Raw genomic sequence first — 17,985 nt, 5'->3', positions numbered from 1 at the left:
TGATACTCTATATGATCAGGTGCTCTTCTCCATTCTATTAAAGACAGACAAGCCGTAAGTGAATACCAGTATAAGATCAACAGATGAAAATCCTGGTTTGTTACCTCTCTAAAGAACCTTTCGTGGGTTGAGGAGGAACAATTAACGGGACTAAAAAAATTATTATTATTTCTTTTCCCTTTCAAAAAATCATTTTATTGTGGGAAGTTTTAAGCATATGCAGAAGAGAAGAAAAGAGCATATGAACCACTATATACCCATCATCTAGATTCAATGGTTAGCAACTCATAGCTAACTTTTTCTTTATAATTATTTCCCCTCCCCCTGGATTATTTTGAATGAAACCAGATATATTCAAAATTGCAACCAGATATGTAATTGCATCATCTATAAACATTTCAGTTTGTAAGAGAGAATATTTCTTTTCCATCCTATATAATAAAAGGCCAGGGACCATAAGCGTAACAACTGAAACGACCACTGGACCAGTCACCATTGCGGTGCATTGACCACCTCTTGATCCCTCCCCTCCCCTCCCACAGGCTCTGATAGCAGCATGGCGAACAGGGAATCATGGGGAACCGGGTGGGTGGCAGTGGCGGCTGGAAGCAGCCCGGGCCGGAGTGAAGCAACCTGGGTGGGTGGCTGCGGCCGGAGTGAAGCAGCCCGGGTGGCTAGAACAAAGCAGCCCAGGTCCCGGGTGCCATAGGGAAGCCGGTGCTGGCAGCCGGGGAAGGAAGGCCTAATCTTGCACGAATTTTTGTGCATCGGGCCTCTAGTTGAAATATAATTGACATATGATAGTATATTAGTTTCATGTGTAGACTCCACTTTGCGATGGGAGGACCTTCAAAGTCACAGTGCTAAGGGTGTCAAGACAGAGAGAGATACGTTTTTTGCAAAACATCTGTCACAGTGACTACCAAAGGCATATATTTGACAATGTTTGGAGGGGGATGTGCTCTGCATGGGTGGAACTGTTTTCTCTTTGTAACAGAGAAGTGCTTCTTCCCTGCACTCACAAAGAACTCCATGCCAAAGGCTAGGAGAGGGAAAGATGCCCAGGTTCCGCCTCTTCCAGGTTCTTGTCCAGGGACTCCTTAGTTTCTGTTTGAGTCCCCAGCTTTATAAAAAATAGACAGCTTCTCTGAGATTTCCTTACCAGAGGGCCGCCTGGAGGGCTCCTATGCCTGGTGATCATCAATGACCTCCTGCAACCGTGAAGGGCGATCTTCACCCAGTGGCTCCTGGTGCTGGTCCATGGGCACCAGCGGGTGGATCTTCTTAGAATCACAGCCTGCAAACAGGATCTTCCCAGTGACCATTTCCCAGAGGACAATTCCAAAGCTGTATATTTCAGCTTTTATGTTATATTTATCAGACCCATTTTCCAGTATTTGAGGTGAGATGTATGCTGTGGAACTGACTCTCTGTGCTTTCTTCTCTTTTCTTTTTTTCTTAGTTGTCCTGCTGATGGAAGTCTGTGTTTTCCTCAACTCAAATCCTGAAAGCTTCACTTGGTAGCCATTGGTTACCAGGAAGCTCCTGCTGCTGAGGTTTCTGTGGGGTTCGGGGGTTTCTGAATGGTGCAGCCTGTATGAGCCATTGGCTGCCCCGCACGGCCAGGACGATGTGCTCGGCCAATGTGAAGTCATTTTACTGATCCAGCAGTTCCCTCAGGGTCCCGAGCTCACAGTACTCCATGACAATGGAGGATTGAGGTGGGGTCACTGTTTCATCAATACAAATCCCAAATATATGCAGGATGTTAGGAGAATCAAATTTCTTCATGGTTCTGATCGCATGATTGAAAATATGCCTCCCTGTTCCAGTGTTTCTAGCCTGGACGTTGTTGAGTACTTTTATGGCCACTGGAGATTGGTGGTATTTTCCTTTAAAAACTTTGCTGAATTTATTTTTCCTTAGCCGGATCCAATCAGGTTCTAAAAGCCCCTCCTTCTTAAACCTCTTGATTTTGTTATTCATTTCTCTAAGTGGTGCTTCCTAATTTTTTCCACATCATTTTTCAAGTGCTCCTTTGACGTTTTGATAATTTCACTTCCACTTAGACTTTGGAAGACTTGCCAGTCCTCCTCTGCATCCTGCCGATCCTCTTGTCCCCATGCTTCTTGGCTGATGCTTGAAATAGGCACCCACTGATGCACCCGAAGCAGCAGTGAGAGCTCCTGGAGGACATGGCTCAGCCTTTTGTTCACATCTCTAAAGAGGCCGTTGTCCCTCCTTGATGTTAGAAACGTATGGAAATAGGATTTATTGCTAACGTTATCTATCTGCTTCTTAGCTTCCTCTAGGGCAGCATGGAAACTGTTCAGGGCAGTGATGGCCCCAGGGATCAGGTTCCCCTTTTCTTGGGCCTGGAGCTCTTGCAGAGGCTACAGCAGGCTCCTTAGACGCTCGCTCACACTGTTTCTTGAAGTCTTGCATCATTTCACATTGTTTGGACACATACAAACAATGATGGTGTTCCCCAATTTATCCTTACCTGGGAGAAACTGATGAAATTGGTTAAAGTCCCAGAATCTCCTGCGTATGTACTACTGGCCTACAGGAACCTCAAGCGTGTCTGTGATTTAAATGGCTAAAGAGGTCTCCCCGAAATTTCATGTAAGGTAGAGATGGCTTGCTGCCCAGGACTAACAAAATTATTAAAAACATTTATGATTATTTCCTTATATATATTTTTATTGATTTTTTAGAGAGAGAGAGAGGAAGGGATATACAGAGAGAAACATTGATGTGAGAGTGAAACATTGATCAGCTGCCTCCTGCATGCCCCCTACTGACCATCGAGCACGAAACCCCAGGCACATGCCCTGACTGGGTCTCAAACTGGCAACCTTTTGGTACAGGGGACAATGCCTAACCAACTGAGCGACACTGGCCAGGGCTATTATTATTCCCTTTTAACCAGTGATTTTCATACTTGGAAATCTTGTTAAAAGACAATTGCCTAGCCATACAAATAGTACGTGAGAATATTCTCCTTTTAAAAAACTAAAAAAATTAGAATAAAGTGAATTCCCCTTTGACCATTACCTCCCAGCTTGGTTTTCTTTTCTTCATTTCACATCTCCATCTGATGAAACTACCTTCTTGCATTTGAAATGTATTTTCCCTATAGAGTACTGTGGGGATTTTGTTTTCATTCTAAAAGATGTGTTAATGAAATAGATCTAACAAGTTTTAATCTGTATTCCATAGTATGTGTTTCATTCTTTCCTACTGAGGACTTTCAGGTTATTTTTTCCTTTAATTTATTGTTTTTATAAACGCCATGAAATAGACATCTTTGTATATGTCTCTTGGTGCAAGTAGGCAAGTTTTCCTTCACAGCATAAGATGACATGGTATCTGGTTCACTGGTACCTGGGTAATTATAAGGGATAGTATCAAATTGTTCCCAAAGTGGCTCTGCCAATTTATTCTCTCATCACCAAAGCATGGAGGCCTATTTTCCCTACAAGTCCCCTTAAGACTCGATGTTAGCAAACTTTTTAAAAGGTCTTATTAATTTACTTTACATAATCTTGATTACCAGGGCCTATTAGCATATTTTCATGTGTTGAATATTTGTGCTTTTTTGTGACTTCCATGTTAATACAGCTGATTCATTTTTGTGTTTGGCCTTTTACCATGTTCATACTGATTTGTAGGACATTTTAAGATCTGTTCAGTTTAAAGAGTGATCTCTGAGCCTGTGTTGCTCTACTGATGGTTTATTTTTGGTCCACCAATAGGTATGTAGAAAAACTGAAAGTAAGTGGACTGAGTAAATTTGTGGCTATTCTATATTTTTTATGAAAAATATATTTTATCTGTCATTAATTTCATTTTCTGGTAATTTATTTTTATTGCATTCTAAATTATGGCTTTTTTCATTTGTAAGATCAGTGTATTTTATCTTTATTTGCTTTAATAGTGAATATATCTTGTATGCATGAAGTAGTTTTGTTAATTTTTACTTTTCAAGCCTTCCTTTGTGACTTTGTACGTAGTCATCCTTTGTAAATGTTGTATGCCTGTTTCAACTGAATGTGTATTGCTTCTCAAATGCAGTATTGTTTACTTTTTATGTTATTAAAATCCTCCCTTGTTTTATGATTTTAAAAAATGCTTATTTTCCTTTTTGTTAAGTTTTAAAAGTTTCATAATTGTTAAATCTTTTTTGTGTAGGTTTCATTTCTTTTTCAACGTGAAATATCCCACTTTGTATTTTTTAGTGATCTTAACCCTAAATTTTAGTTTTCTGACATAAATGATGCCACTGACCATAACTATATAGGCTTACAAAGCAAACTCAATAAATAATTCTATGAGGTGTTACCAGTGCAGTACTCCGACCTCAGAAAATGTAAGTTTTGGTGACTGATTATACATGAAGGGATGTAAGAAAGAGATAAAAATATGTCAAAATGTTGGGTTATAACATAAAACAACCTTTTCAGAGATAATTGAAGAGGGGCTAATGAGTTTAGCTTTATTGATGTTAAGATATGGCAAAGATATTTCTATTATGCCTTTGCAAATGGAGTTTTAGAACTCAAGTTCATGGGAGGGGAGGGGGAAGAGGGTGACTCAGATTCAGTGTCTTGAATTCTTTTCAAGAATTCGTCAATTATCCAAGAATTAAACAACCCATCTCTTTTCTCCCTCCTTTATTTCTCCAGCATTTACAAAAGTATCTGAGATATAGTAGGATCATTTTAACGTGAACCAGGAAAGAGGCAGCTTTTCAATTTTTTATCTAGTTTTACTACTACTACTTTCCTTCTTAATCTACCCTGCCCTACTAGGTTTAAGTAACACAGGAAGGAGTGAAGTTTACTACGAGCTTTTCCACAGTTTCCCATGAAGCAGCCTTCATAGCTTTTTAATGCAGCAAAGGTCTAAGAGAGAATGTAGATGGAGATAAAGCAGGAACAGAAACCAGATGACAGTATGTAAGACACTGGAAAACAGAAAACAGATGCTTTGGATATAAAGTCTTTCAAATAAATTTGTCAGCAAATAATTCTATCAGCAAGAGGAATGTGGCTATTGGAAGCCACAGGTCAAGTGACATTTGTTTGCAAGGAAAACAGTGAGTAGGAGGAATAGTGCTGAACAAACACAACTGAGTTAGACATCAAAAGCATAGAGACAGAGCTGGAAAATGTATAAATGGAAGAATGATTTAAATAGAGCAAAGACAGCCCAGCCGGTGTGGTTAACTGTGGACCCATGAACCAGGAGGTCAGAGTTCCATTCCCTGTCAGGGCACACGCCCAGGTTGCTGGCTCTATCCCCAATAGGAGGCCTACAGGAAGCAGCCGATCAATGATTCTCTCTCATCATTGATGTTTCTATCTCTCTCTCTCTCCCTTCCTCTTTCTGAAATCCATAAAAACATATTAAAATTATTTAAATAGAGCAAAGCAAGGGAAGAGCAGAAAGCCAAGGATTAGATCTTTCGAGTAGGAAAAAAATTCATTTGAGGTAAGAGAGGAAAAACAGAGAGGTGTGTGGGGAACCAAAATAACTTAAATAGCCCTGAGGTCAGAAACCTCTGGCATTCACGACATCAGACAAAACAAATGATTTGATATGTGATGTGGGTAGATGTAATTCCCAGTGTCTGACAAAATTCTAACTGTCTCCACTTCACTTTCTTTATTTCTTTCTAACTTAGAGTCCCCAGACACAACCCTTACTCACACACTCAGTGCCCTGCTAGCGTTTCTGCTTATCCAGATCTGCATTTCATCTCATGCATCTGAGTCAACTTCCAGACAAGGAGGAGCCCCTGCAGCATTGACTAAGCTGTAGTGCAGTGTCTTGGGAGTCTGGGCCAAGATGAGAGCTTGAAGCCAATGAAATGAGAGGAACTGTACGGGGGAGTCATTTACAACCAGGTCACAGACTGGCCAACTCTGTCACTGTTCAGAAGAGGCCAGGAATAGACAATTAAAAATGCCTGGAGAAGCGAGAGAATCTTTAAGTGTGGGGGGCCGAAGAAAGATTCTGAGTGGAAGAAGAGAAGGACTAGTTGTTTTGTAAAGGGCACTTGGGGCCTGCAGCATGGACATGTAAGAAATTGCTAAAAGTTGCCCTAGCCCTGGGGTCGGCAAACTCATTAGTCAACAGAGCCAAATATCAACAGTACAACGATTGAAATTTCTTTTGAGAGCCAAATTTTTTAAACTTAAACTATATAGGTAGGTACATTGTTATTAACTTAATTAGGGTAACTCCTAAGGCTTAGGAAGAGCCACACTCAAGGAGCCAAAGAGCCGCATGTGGCTCTTGAGCCTCAGTTTGCCGACCACGGCCCTAGCCGGTTTGGCTCAGTGGATGGAGCATTGGCCTGCTGACTGAAAGGTTCCAGGTTCAATTCTGGTCAAGGGCATGTACCTGGGTTGCGGGCACATCCCCAGCAGGAGGTATGCAGGAGGCAGCTGATCGATGTTTCTCTCTCATTGATGTTTCTAGCTCTCTATCCCTCTCCCTTCCTCTCTGTAAAAAATCAATAAAATATATATATTAAAAAAAAAGAAGAAGTTGCTAAAAGCTTAGACTCTGACCTGTGTTTCTTGGTCCAAACTTGTTTTTCAACACTGCTCCTCCCCAATTATCTCAGCTTTGTACCAGGAAAAAAGCAAAAAAAGAAAAACATAGGGTTATCTAAATGAAATTTATGATAGAGTTAACCTCCCTAAAGAGTAATTTGCAAATTTAAAAGGAGTGTTTTTTTACTTTCCTCTCAAACCTAAATGAATCTCTAATCAGTAGAATGTGTTGGAGGAAGTGAGCAAAACCTGGCCGGAATCTCAGTAAGTTAGATCAGTTAACTTGTGTCTTTAATTCAACTATATTTGGATCAGAAATCTGTATTTTGTTAGGAGAATCCTTTTCTACACTGCTATTCTTCTCTATTTGCATCTTCTCTATTTTCCTTTACTTTCTCCTTAATGCTTATAAAAGTTATTTTCAAAATTTAGCTTTCCTTTGTTAAGCAAGGAGCTAGATGGGAAAGAAATTTTTGTCCACTTCTGGGTCTTGAAGCAAGGAGACTACTCAGTGCCCCTGGAGGCTGAAGCAAAGACAAGAGAACCAAGAGGGAGTTTGAATCCTGGAAAAAGAAGTAATTCGGACAGCCATGTTTTCTTTTTTCTTTTTTTTTTTTACCTATGATGATCTCTGTCTTAATCACTTGCACTGCCATAACTAGACTGGCTGCCTTATAAACAATAGAAATTCATTTCTCACAGTTCCGGAGGCTGAGACATCCAAGATGGAAGTGCTAGCACATTCACTGTCTGGTGAGGGCCCACTTCCTGCTTCATAGATTGTTGTCTTTCACCCCACATGGTGGAAAAAGTCATCAAGGGGTCTCTTTTATAAGGACATTAATCTAAAAGAGGATCTCTACCTTCATGACCTAATCACCTCCCAAAGGCGCCACCTCCAAATACCATTCATTTGAGGGTTAGATTTCAACCCACTAAGTTTGGTGGGGGTTGAGGGGCCAGACACAAACTCTCAGTCTATAGTAGTTTTACATATAGACTTTTCCTCTTTCTTCACAGAGTTTTTTTTTTTTTTTTTTTTTGTATTTATTTATAAAACCTAGCTCTCTGTAATGCTATGGTAAGAACCTGGCTGCATAGTCTTGCTAAAACAGAATTTTCAAGATTTGGATTCAAAATTTGCATGTTTATCAGGCTCTTCCCAGGATGCTTAAACTGCCAGCAAGGCAGGCTCTGTGAAGTAACATTCTACTCTCAATGAGGTTTTTATTTTATTTTATTACTAGAGGCCCGGTGCATGAAATTTGTGCACTCGGGGAGGCAGGGGGTGCGGTGGGGGTCCCTCAGCTCGGATTGTGAGAGGGTGCAGGCCAGGCTGAGGCACCCCACCGGTGCACGATCAGGTCCAGGGAAGAGAACACAAGAGGTTGGCTAGCTGGGGAGGGACCACGGGAGGGCTCCAGGGCGTGTCCGGCCCATCTCGCTCAGTCCCAATCAGCCAAACCCCAGCAGCAAGCTAACCTACCAGTCTGAGGTCCGCCCCCTGGTTGTCAGTGCACATCATAGCGAGTGGTTGAGTGGCTTTAGCATATCATTAGCATATTATGCTTTGATTGGTTGAATGGCCAAACAGCCAGCCGGGCACTTAGCATATTAGGCTTTTATTATATAGGATTTTATTTTTGTGTTTTCATAAAGCTCTTTGGGAGTTGAAAAGAATTCAACATGAAGATTGTAAGAGTTCAGTTATTTCATGTGGGCTAGGAATTGCTCAAACAAAAATTATCTCTTCCCAACTGTCTTATCACTGACAGAAAAATTTCTGAACAGTTGATTTTTTTCTTTCAATTAATTTTTCTAGTGTTCTTACATATCATAAAGAAAAGGAAACATACTAAGTTCAAACAATTTGTAATCCAGTTAACTGGCTGGCTATCTGCCATAACATATTAGACATAGGAAACCTGAGATTACAGGGCCTAGTATATAATGAATGCTCATCAAATATTTATCTGCTGACTGACAGGAAGAAGAGGAACTTTTTATATGGAGGAAGAGTGGACAAAATTGAGTAATGTGGTCACTAAAAAGAATAAACATAATTTGATTCTGACCTTCCCAGAAATTTTGCAATATGCTGCCTCTTAGTAGTTTCCTAACATAATTCTACCTCCTATTTGAAAATAAAATTTAAACCCTCACTGAGGACATGCTTAGAGAAGGAAAGAGAGAGAGAGAGAAAAAAAGAGAGAGAGAGATGGAGAGAGAGAGAAACATTCATAGGTTGCCTTTCATATGCTCCCTTCCGTATGCTCCCTAACCCACAATGCAGGTATGTTCCCTGACTGGGAATTGAACCAGCAACCTTTTAGTGCCCCGGATAACACTCAACCAACTGAGCCATTCCTGCTGGACTCTACCTCCTATTTTTACATTTTTTGATGTATAACTTTTATATAAAGGATTACACTAATTTTAAATGTAGAGTGTGTGACAGATGCATATACCTGTGTTAGCCATACATACCTTTTTGAGACAGAATACTTTCATCATCCTAGGAACTTTCTTCCTTTTCCATTAGTTTTATCTGTTGTAGAAATTCACATAAATTGATTTTTTAAATCATCCAAGTTCTTGAGTGTATATTTTTCTTATACATAATATGTCTTTTTATTTGGCTGCTTTTAGAATTTTCTATTTGTCTTTGAGTTTTAGCCATTAGATAATGACATATCTAAGTACTCTTTGTGTTTATCTGAACAGTGCTTCTTTGATGTTGTTGGATATGTGGCTGATATTTTAAAAAACATTTTTTAAAAAATATATTTTATTAATTTTTTACAGAGAGGAAGCGAGAGGGAGAGTCAGAAACATCGATGAGAGAGAAGCATCGATCAGCTGCCTCCTGCACACCACCCCCCCTCTCCCCCCCCCGACCGGGGATGTGCCTGCAACCAAGGAACATGCCCTTGACCGGAATTGAACCTGGGACCCTCCAGTCCCCAGGCCGACGCTCCATCCAGTGAGCCAAACCAGTCAGGGCTTAAAAAACATTTTTACACATATTCATCTGCATTTGGTATTGACCTGTATATAGATCACTGAGGCCTTTTATGGCTTTCTTTCTTTTTTTTTTTTTTTACAGCTTGTGCTTCAATTTGCATAGTTTTTTGAAACCTATCTTCAATTCACTGATATTTTTTTCAGCATGCTGCCCAATTAGTGATTTTTTTCCTTTCAGATATTGTATTTTTAGAACATATTTTTATAGTTATCATTTATCTACTAAGATTTTTTACATATTTTTATTTGTTATATTTTTATCCTTTAAATTATTGACTATACTTATTATAGCTCTATTGATACCCCTGTATCATAATTCTACTATCTGTGACATCTGTGTCTGTGTCTATTGACTGTCTATTCTTTAGTTTCCTCTGTTTATTCACATGTCTAGCATTTTTGTTTGTATACTGAAAGTGGATGTTACATGGCTGAGATTCAAAATATGTAGACTCTTTTAAACAATATTAAGTTCTGTACTGGCAGGTAATTAATTTACTCACAGATCAGCATGATCTTGTAAAGGCTTGGAAATGTCTAGAATAGCCCTATTCCTAAAACTTGGACTTTTGAAAGTTGGACATGGAAGTCTGGTTTTTCAGCGAGGTTTATCTACTCTGACTGGTTAGAACTCTAGTACTGTCAGCACAGAGAAACCTTTTCATTCGACTTCTGTTCAGATATCTTTCAGATCCCATGATGCCACACCCTGTGCAGATGCAGCTTACTATTTCACAAAAGAATCAGTAGAGACTCCATGCAGATTTCTGGACTTCCTTCTCTACACTTGTCTCTGCTTCCCAATCGTCTGGCTCATAAATTTCAAACACCTCAGCAGCCCCAAACCCTCCTGATGTCTGTCTGTTTGCCCAGCATACTATTGCTCTGTATTTTTCTCCACTTCTTTATGGCTCAGTTTGGAAAGTGACCTCAATAAGAAGCTGACATAAATATGAAGTTCACCTGGCATGTGTTTCCTTTTCTAAGGATTATAACCTGCAGTATCTGTTCATGACAACACCATTTCATAGCTGTTTATGGTGGCAAAGTCAATCAACACCTATTCTTCAATATAGGCTCTAATCACAATTTCTCTTTTCTTTATGAAAACAAATAGTTACCTTTGCATTGTGGCTTATTCTTTTTAAAGCACTTTCACACATTCTCTAATGTTATTCTCAAAACATTATCGGATGAATTAACACTTATGATGATAATCAGGGAAGAAGGGAATGTTTTTATTCTGGTTTTGCTTCTTTCTCATATTCTGAGAAATTCAATAGCAGGTGTGTCTATATTTATGACTGACCTTGTTAGTAAATTATATGAAAACATGAATGACCACTATTTTTTTTAACATTATATTATACTAGGGACCTGGTACATGAAATTCATGCACATTAAAAGGGAATTAATTGGAGAAAATATTTTAATATTGCTATTTGCCCTTTCTCTATAATAGAAGTGTCAGAGATGAAAGAAAATTAGTAAAATTTATATGAAAATCTTCCTCCTGTCAGAGTCTGGGACATGCCATGGGAACCAGTCAAGTCCCCACCCACCCACGTATGCCTCGAAAATGCGCGAGACCCAGACCTGGCCAGCCCCACCCACAGTGGGCTAGATCCAGACCTGGCCAGCCCCACCTCCATCAAGGCCTGCCAGGTCGGGGGTGTGGCCTGAGATCCCCCGTCCTGGCCTGGGGGTGCGCCTTGAGGTCTCCTGGCCCGGGCCAGAGGGTGCAGCCTGAGGTCTTTCATCAAGCCCCGCTGGGCGGGCGGCACAGCCTCAGGTGCCCCAGCCCGGTGCCAGGGTGGGGGGCTCGGCCTGAGGTCCCCTTGCCTGGGCTGGGGCGGGGGACGTGCCTTAGGTTCCCCGTCAAGCCCCGTGGGTGGGGAGCATGGCCTGAGGTACCCTGTCAAGCCCCATGGGTGAGGGGAATGGCCTGAGGTCCCCCATCCAGCCCCGCTGGGTAGGGGGCACAGCCTGAGGTCCCCTGTCAAGCCCACCAAGTGGGGGGTGCAGCCTCAGGTCAGCTGCCCCAGCCCAGTGCCACACAGCCTCAGGTCCCTACTGATTGCTCCTTAAGGCTCATTATGGGAACTCGGCCTCTGCTGTGGGCACAGCCATCTTGTGTTATAGAATCCCTGCCTCCTCCGTGGGCGCAGCCATCTTGACCATTTCGGGGTGATGGTCAATTTGCATATTCCCTCTTTATTAGATACGATTATTTTATTTTTTTGTTAATCCTTACCTGAGGATAGTTTTCCATTGATTTTTAGAGAGAGTGGAAGGGAAGGGGAGGAAACAGAGAGAGGAACATCGATGTGAGAGAGACACATCAATTGGTTGTTTCCTGAATGTGCCCCTGCGAGGGCTGGGGCTCAAGCCAGCAACCGAGTTATGTGTCCTTGACTGGAATCCAACCCAAGACCCATCTGTCCGCAGGCTGATGCTTTATCCACTGAGGCAAACCAGCTATTACAGTATATTTTAATTAAAATTTTGTTGTGGATGTTACAAATACCAGCATAATTTTAGATTTTTTGGAGTATTATTATAATGTCCAGAGAAAGACATTTAATTCCCTTTGTTCTTATTGTAAATTTATCATAGTTGTGATTTAGTATTAATAGGGTTATCTCTACTGCAGTTCCAGCACTATTCTAAGACAGGTAAAGACTTCTATGTCTTGTTTAACCACTAGTCCTTACTATAATAGCTGGTTTATACCAGGTGCTCATTAAGTATTTATTGAAAGAGTAAACCATGAATACTGATTAGTTGATATCTAAAACTTTGCATTCAATTTGAAGCATCACAATTTAACCATGCCACGACAAATTGGATGAAATAAAGGGAAGAATGGCATGGGAGGTGAAGGGTACAGAAAAAAAATAGTTAACATTAGAAACATTAAACTGAAGAGACCCCTAATAGGGCATATAATGACTACTTTAAAATATTGAAGTTATCTTATATAGGTTGAGTGGTAGACTTTCTCTGTGATGCTTCATAGAAAAACAGTAGGCTTAATGGATGTTTCAGAGATATAAGATTTCAACTCATAATAAATAGGAATTCTCCAGGTAAAAGTATACAAGTGGACTCAAGAGACTTAACAATATAGAAGGACCCATACCTTTTATTTTGTTTTATTGACTGAATTTGTCTGTTGGGGCATACAAGCCATTTTTGCATATTCTTGGATAACAGATCAAGTGAGCTTTCAATTTAATCTCTAATTAAATTTATTGCATTCCCAGTACATGCAAACCCCCAAGGAAATTATTTTACACTATAGAGAGGGCTTATTTTCGAACTCTCATTTCAGAAGGGATTCAGAAGTTATTTTTCCACTCCCTTATTTGGAATTGTAGCTTCCTTTAAGAGGTATTACTATTAGAAGTGTTTGATACATGCACCACCCCACAAACACCCAAAACACAGACAGAAAAAGAACAAAGGAAGCTCAAAACAACTGTTGACCTGGCATGTTCTTAGCAGAAAAGTAGAGTAATTATATTTTCAAAGGATTGTCAATATTTCAGATAATAACTTATAAGGACAAAAGATAATTAAAACAGATCATGAAAAACACAAAACACTTAGGTAAAGAAGGATTGTTTCTTGTGCATTAAGCTAAGAACAATCCATATAACCTATTTAGGATCAGATTTCAAAATATAATCTTTCTTAAAGTTTTACATCCTCTTTGTTGCTTTGCAAACAACTTATAGAGGAACCAAATTTCTCCTTGAACTGCCATTAACAAGCATGCAGAATAATTTAAGCCAAAATTACTTATGTTTGAAAATGGTGACACTTAGAAATTTGAACTTTCTCTGCCTCACTAGCTTATGAGTATACATGCGGTCAGACACCTGTCTAAATTAATTAGAAAGGTGATTACCCTCATCTACTAATAATGCATGTACTTTAGCTTCTTGCAAAGATGCTGGACTCATTTGTTAGTCTTCAAGGGTCTGTCAAACATTCAAAAGTCCAGAGGTAGAGCCCTAACTGGACATTTTCAAAAACTGTTCTGTGTCACATAACTGTTCCTTGCTGCTATGGCCACTGTACATAGTGAGGGGTCTGCAGATCTGGGATGCTCTGCCCTTTTGCTAAAGTCTTATAACCAGGCAAAACTCTTGGTTCCGTGATTCATGTTACCTCAAGGATAGACTCTTCCTAGCAGGAGGATTTTCAGAGGATGATTTTCAGTTTTGTCCCATGTATCATCCCCCAAGTTCTCAGTTATGTCTGAAGGTCCAGGCATCTATTCACTCTAAGGCAGGATACAGGATACAGTAACTCTTTAAAAATATATATTTTTATTGATTTCAGAGAGGAAGGGAGAGAGAGAGAGAGAGAGAGAGAGAGAGAGAGAGAGAGAGAGAGAGAGAGATGATAAGAGAGAACCATTGATCAGCTGCCTTCTTCACTCCCCACACTGGGTCTGGGGTCTGAGTCCGCAACCCAGGCATGTGCCCTGACCTGGACTCGAACTGTGAAGTCCTGGTTCATAGGTTGACACTCAACCACTGAGCCATGCAGGCTGGGCAAATACAGTAACTTTTGGAAAAATCTCTAATGTTTGGAAATCATTACTTGATTTTCCTGGTATACATTTCAGAAATAATCTATAAAACATACATGAAGCTCAAAGGAAAGAAAAATGTCATGTTATGGAAAAAATCAAATAACTGTTGCTTTTTTTGATGTTTATTCCTGCCTCTTTAATTCACTATACTCTATTAAAATAATTTGGTACAATCTGGTTAAAATTCTTTTTCCTTCTTCCCACTTGCTTCCAAAAATGCATTTGCTATTAAATTCATTTTGTAAATGTGATACATTAATGTGAGTTTTCTTTGCTTTTTAATGATGCTGACACCAGCAAATGCTAAGAGGAGGTTGAAACTGTTGGGGTTTTATACGATGATGATAGATATTTTAAGGTTTTTTTTTGCTGTATGATTTGAGCAGTAGTACCCCCCCCCCAATATATAAAATAACTTTCCTATCATGTTTAGAAGAAGAAACAGTGATTAGAAAGACTAAGCAGACACCGTGGCTCTAAGAAATGAAGGCATAATAGAAATGAGATGTGCAACTTAGGTTTAACCAAGGGTATTTCAGGGCTCATGGCTGTTTCTGTCAAAGATTATTTGGGTAATAAATACTTCATCTTCTCTTATAACAAAGCCAGTTCTGCTTCTGAGTCAGACATTCTGGTAAACAACGAAATGGTGTTTTAAAATATTCTTTGCTCTCTTAAGAATTATGAAAAGGAAATGACATCTAAATCTTTCCATATATTTAGTTTGAAGTCATACGATAGAAGACTAATATTTGGAGGAAGAAGGGATTCTTATAAAAGGAGGCAGATGGGTAGACAGTTATTGGGAATGGGTAGAGTCTAATTTGTGGAATAAGAAAAACACCACTATTTAGCTGTGACACTCATATTTTCAAAATTGTATTCTTTCTATGCCTATTCTGTCTTCTCTTCCTAAATATTAGGCATACACTATTGTTTATGTGCCTATTTAAAATGCTCTCCTTTATTTACATGAATCCTCATCCCCTCCCCCAATTTGTATTTCCAATCCACTCAGATGCGTTGCATGCCTGTGAATTATACCCCAAGTGTGACAGACGATAACTATTTGGAGGATGCCAAGTAGCAGTTGCCCTAGCAACAATAACCAGGGGATGCTTCTCAGAACTTCTGCCTCATCTCTTCCCCATCATTTTCCCAGGTTTGAGAGTTAGATAACATGGTTACCAGACTTAGTCGAGGCGGTTTGTCTCCTCACCCATAATGAAAGAAAAAACCTAGAAATGTCTGCCTTTTCCTTATTACCAGGGGAAATGCAGCATATCTATGCAGTTCAGGCGGAAAGGAAGGGGGCTCTTAGAAAAGAGCTGTGTGCTCTCACTAATAAATACTCAGTGGTGGGAGAATTCATTGTAAGGACTGCTACTGCAAACCACTAGTCAGGAATGAAAACAATCATTGTTGAATTTCCACACATGGGCTAAGAGAGCAGGATGTAACTTGAATTTTAAGATGCATTGTCCTGTGAGTGGAAATTTCTGGTCTGTTCTGAATCTGACATGGCAGATTTAATTTTATACTCTTAAAAGAAGAAACCCTAAAAAAAAAAAAAAAAAAGGGAGTGTAATCTGGACAATGAGATGGAAAACGTCTTTTTTTTTTTTTTTTTAATATATTTTATTGATTTTTTACAGAGAGGAAGGGAGAGGAATAGAGAGTTAGAAACATCGATGAGAGAGAAACATCGATCAGCTGCCTCCTGCACACTCCCTACTGGGGATGTGCCCGCAACCAAGGTACATGCCCTTGACCGGAATCGAACCTGGGACCCTTGAGTCCACAGGCCGATGCTCTATCCACTGAGCCAAACCGATTAGGGCGGAAAACGTCTTTTTTATTATTGATTAAAGTATTACAAATAGTAGTACATATGTCTCCTTTTTCCCCCATTGACCTCTCCCGGGCCTCCCCTACTCCCCGGCACATGCCGTCACACACTCCCTCCCCCAACCCCCATCCCAGTGTCCTGTCTTCTATTACTTACCTGTGGCTTTATTGAGATGTACATCCTTTCCTCCAAATTAATACTCAGATTAAACCACAGAATGAAATTTAAAGAAAATTCTGTTTGCTAAGAAAAGCAGAGTGGGCCCTGACTGGTTTGGCTCAGTGGATAGAGCGTCGGCCTGCGGACTGAAGGGTCCCAGGTTCGATTCGGGTCGGGGGCATGTACCTTGGTTGAGGGCACATCCCCGATGGGAGGTGTGCAGGAGGCAGCTGATTGATGTTTCTCTCTCATCAATGTTTCTAACTCTCTATCTCTCTCCCTTCCTCTCTGTAAAAAATCAATAATATATATATATATATATATATATATATATATATATATATATATATATATATAAAGAAAAGCAGAGTGGATTTTATGGAGTAAAAGACACTTAAGCTTCAGGGTCTCTCACTTGCAAGGGCCCCCATCTGAATTTGCATTGGTAGATATACTACTTTTATTCATAAAAAGACACTCCCTGATTAGATACACTTTAAGCTCCATAGATTCTGGATCCATTTCTGAAGCAAAGAGAAAATGTAAAGAGGAAATATAAATGATTTATTTGATCATATGTTATTGCCATTATATCATTTTTAAATGATATTCTTATTTCTATCTTTGTAGTTGTGTTTTGAATACTCATGTCTGTTTTCACTTTTTTCTCTTTCTTGCTTTGGGGGATATTATAGATCTTCCATTAATCTCATGCTTGTCCATCTTTAAACAACAATAATAAAAAACACGTAGTTTGCATGTGTCATTGTACTTTAAAAAGCATTTAATAAAATTATAAGAGTAAAATAAAGTGATAGATAATAGAAAGTAAATGGGACTAATCAAGAGTTATTTTAAGATAGTTAATCTATCTACTAGCCCTGTTATTTGGAGTATATTCTATGTAATTTCTGTGGAAAACAGATTTTTGACTGGAAAAAGTTTCTGTGTAATCTTAACAGTAAATATAATTAAACTAGAGGCCTGATGCATGAAATTTGTGCATGGGGAGGGGGGTCCCCTCAGCCCAGTCTGCACCCTCTCCAATCTGGGACCCCTCGGGGGATGTCCGACTGCTGGTCTGACTGGACATTCCTCTCACAATCCTAGACCGCTGATTTCTAATTGCTCACCTGCCTGCCTGCTTAAACACCCCTAACTTCCCCCCCCCGCCAGCTTGATTGCCCCTAACTGCCTCTCCCTGCTGGGCTGGTCACCCCCAACTTCCCCCTCTGGTGGCCTGGCTGCCCCCAACTGCCCCCCCCACCCCAGCCAGCCTGGTCACCCCTCACGCCCCCCCCAGCCCCCCCCACCGGCCTGGTTGCCCCACACAGCCTGCTGTTCAGTCATTTGGTTGTCTTTCACTAACTCCTGCTGGCCTGGTCACCCCATGCAGCCTGCTTGTTCAGTCATTTGGTTGTCCCTCACTAACTCCCCTGCTGGCCTGGTTGTAGGCAGCCATCTTGTTAGGACGTGAGGGTTAATTTGCATTTTACCTCTTTATTATATAGGATAGGTGCTCAGTGCAGGTTTCTTTAGAATTCCTTTTCCATATACTTGGAATGAATAGACTTTATTACATACTGGAGGCCCAGTGCATGGAATTTGTGCACAAGCAGGGTCCCTAGGCTTGGCCTGTGATCAGGGCCTATCGGGGGTCTTCCTTCCCTGGCTGCTGGTTGCCAGCTGGGGCCTTCCTTCATTCCATACCACCCCATGGTGGTCAGCGCACATCATAGAGAGCAGTCAAACTCCCGGTTGGTTGAACTCCTGAGGTATCA

At 40.3% G+C, this 17,985-nt stretch overlaps 1 pseudogene; it reads right to left on the bottom strand.

Moving 5' to 3' along the window:
• Window positions 1-1,100: 1,100 nt before the first annotated feature.
• Window positions 1,101-17,985, bottom strand: part of LOC139002692 (mixed lineage kinase domain-like protein pseudogene) — a 59,969-nt pseudogene continuing 43,084 nt past the window's right edge.

Source organism: Myotis yumanensis, unplaced genomic scaffold, assembly GCF_028538775.1.
Source record: "Myotis yumanensis isolate MYYU_CA2020_CCGP unplaced genomic scaffold, mMyoYum1.0.hap1 SCAF_2, whole genome shotgun sequence".
In the NCBI taxonomy this organism is placed as follows: domain Eukaryota; kingdom Metazoa; phylum Chordata; class Mammalia; order Chiroptera; family Vespertilionidae; genus Myotis; species Myotis yumanensis.
This window is presented reverse-complemented; position numbering and strand designations above follow the sequence as displayed.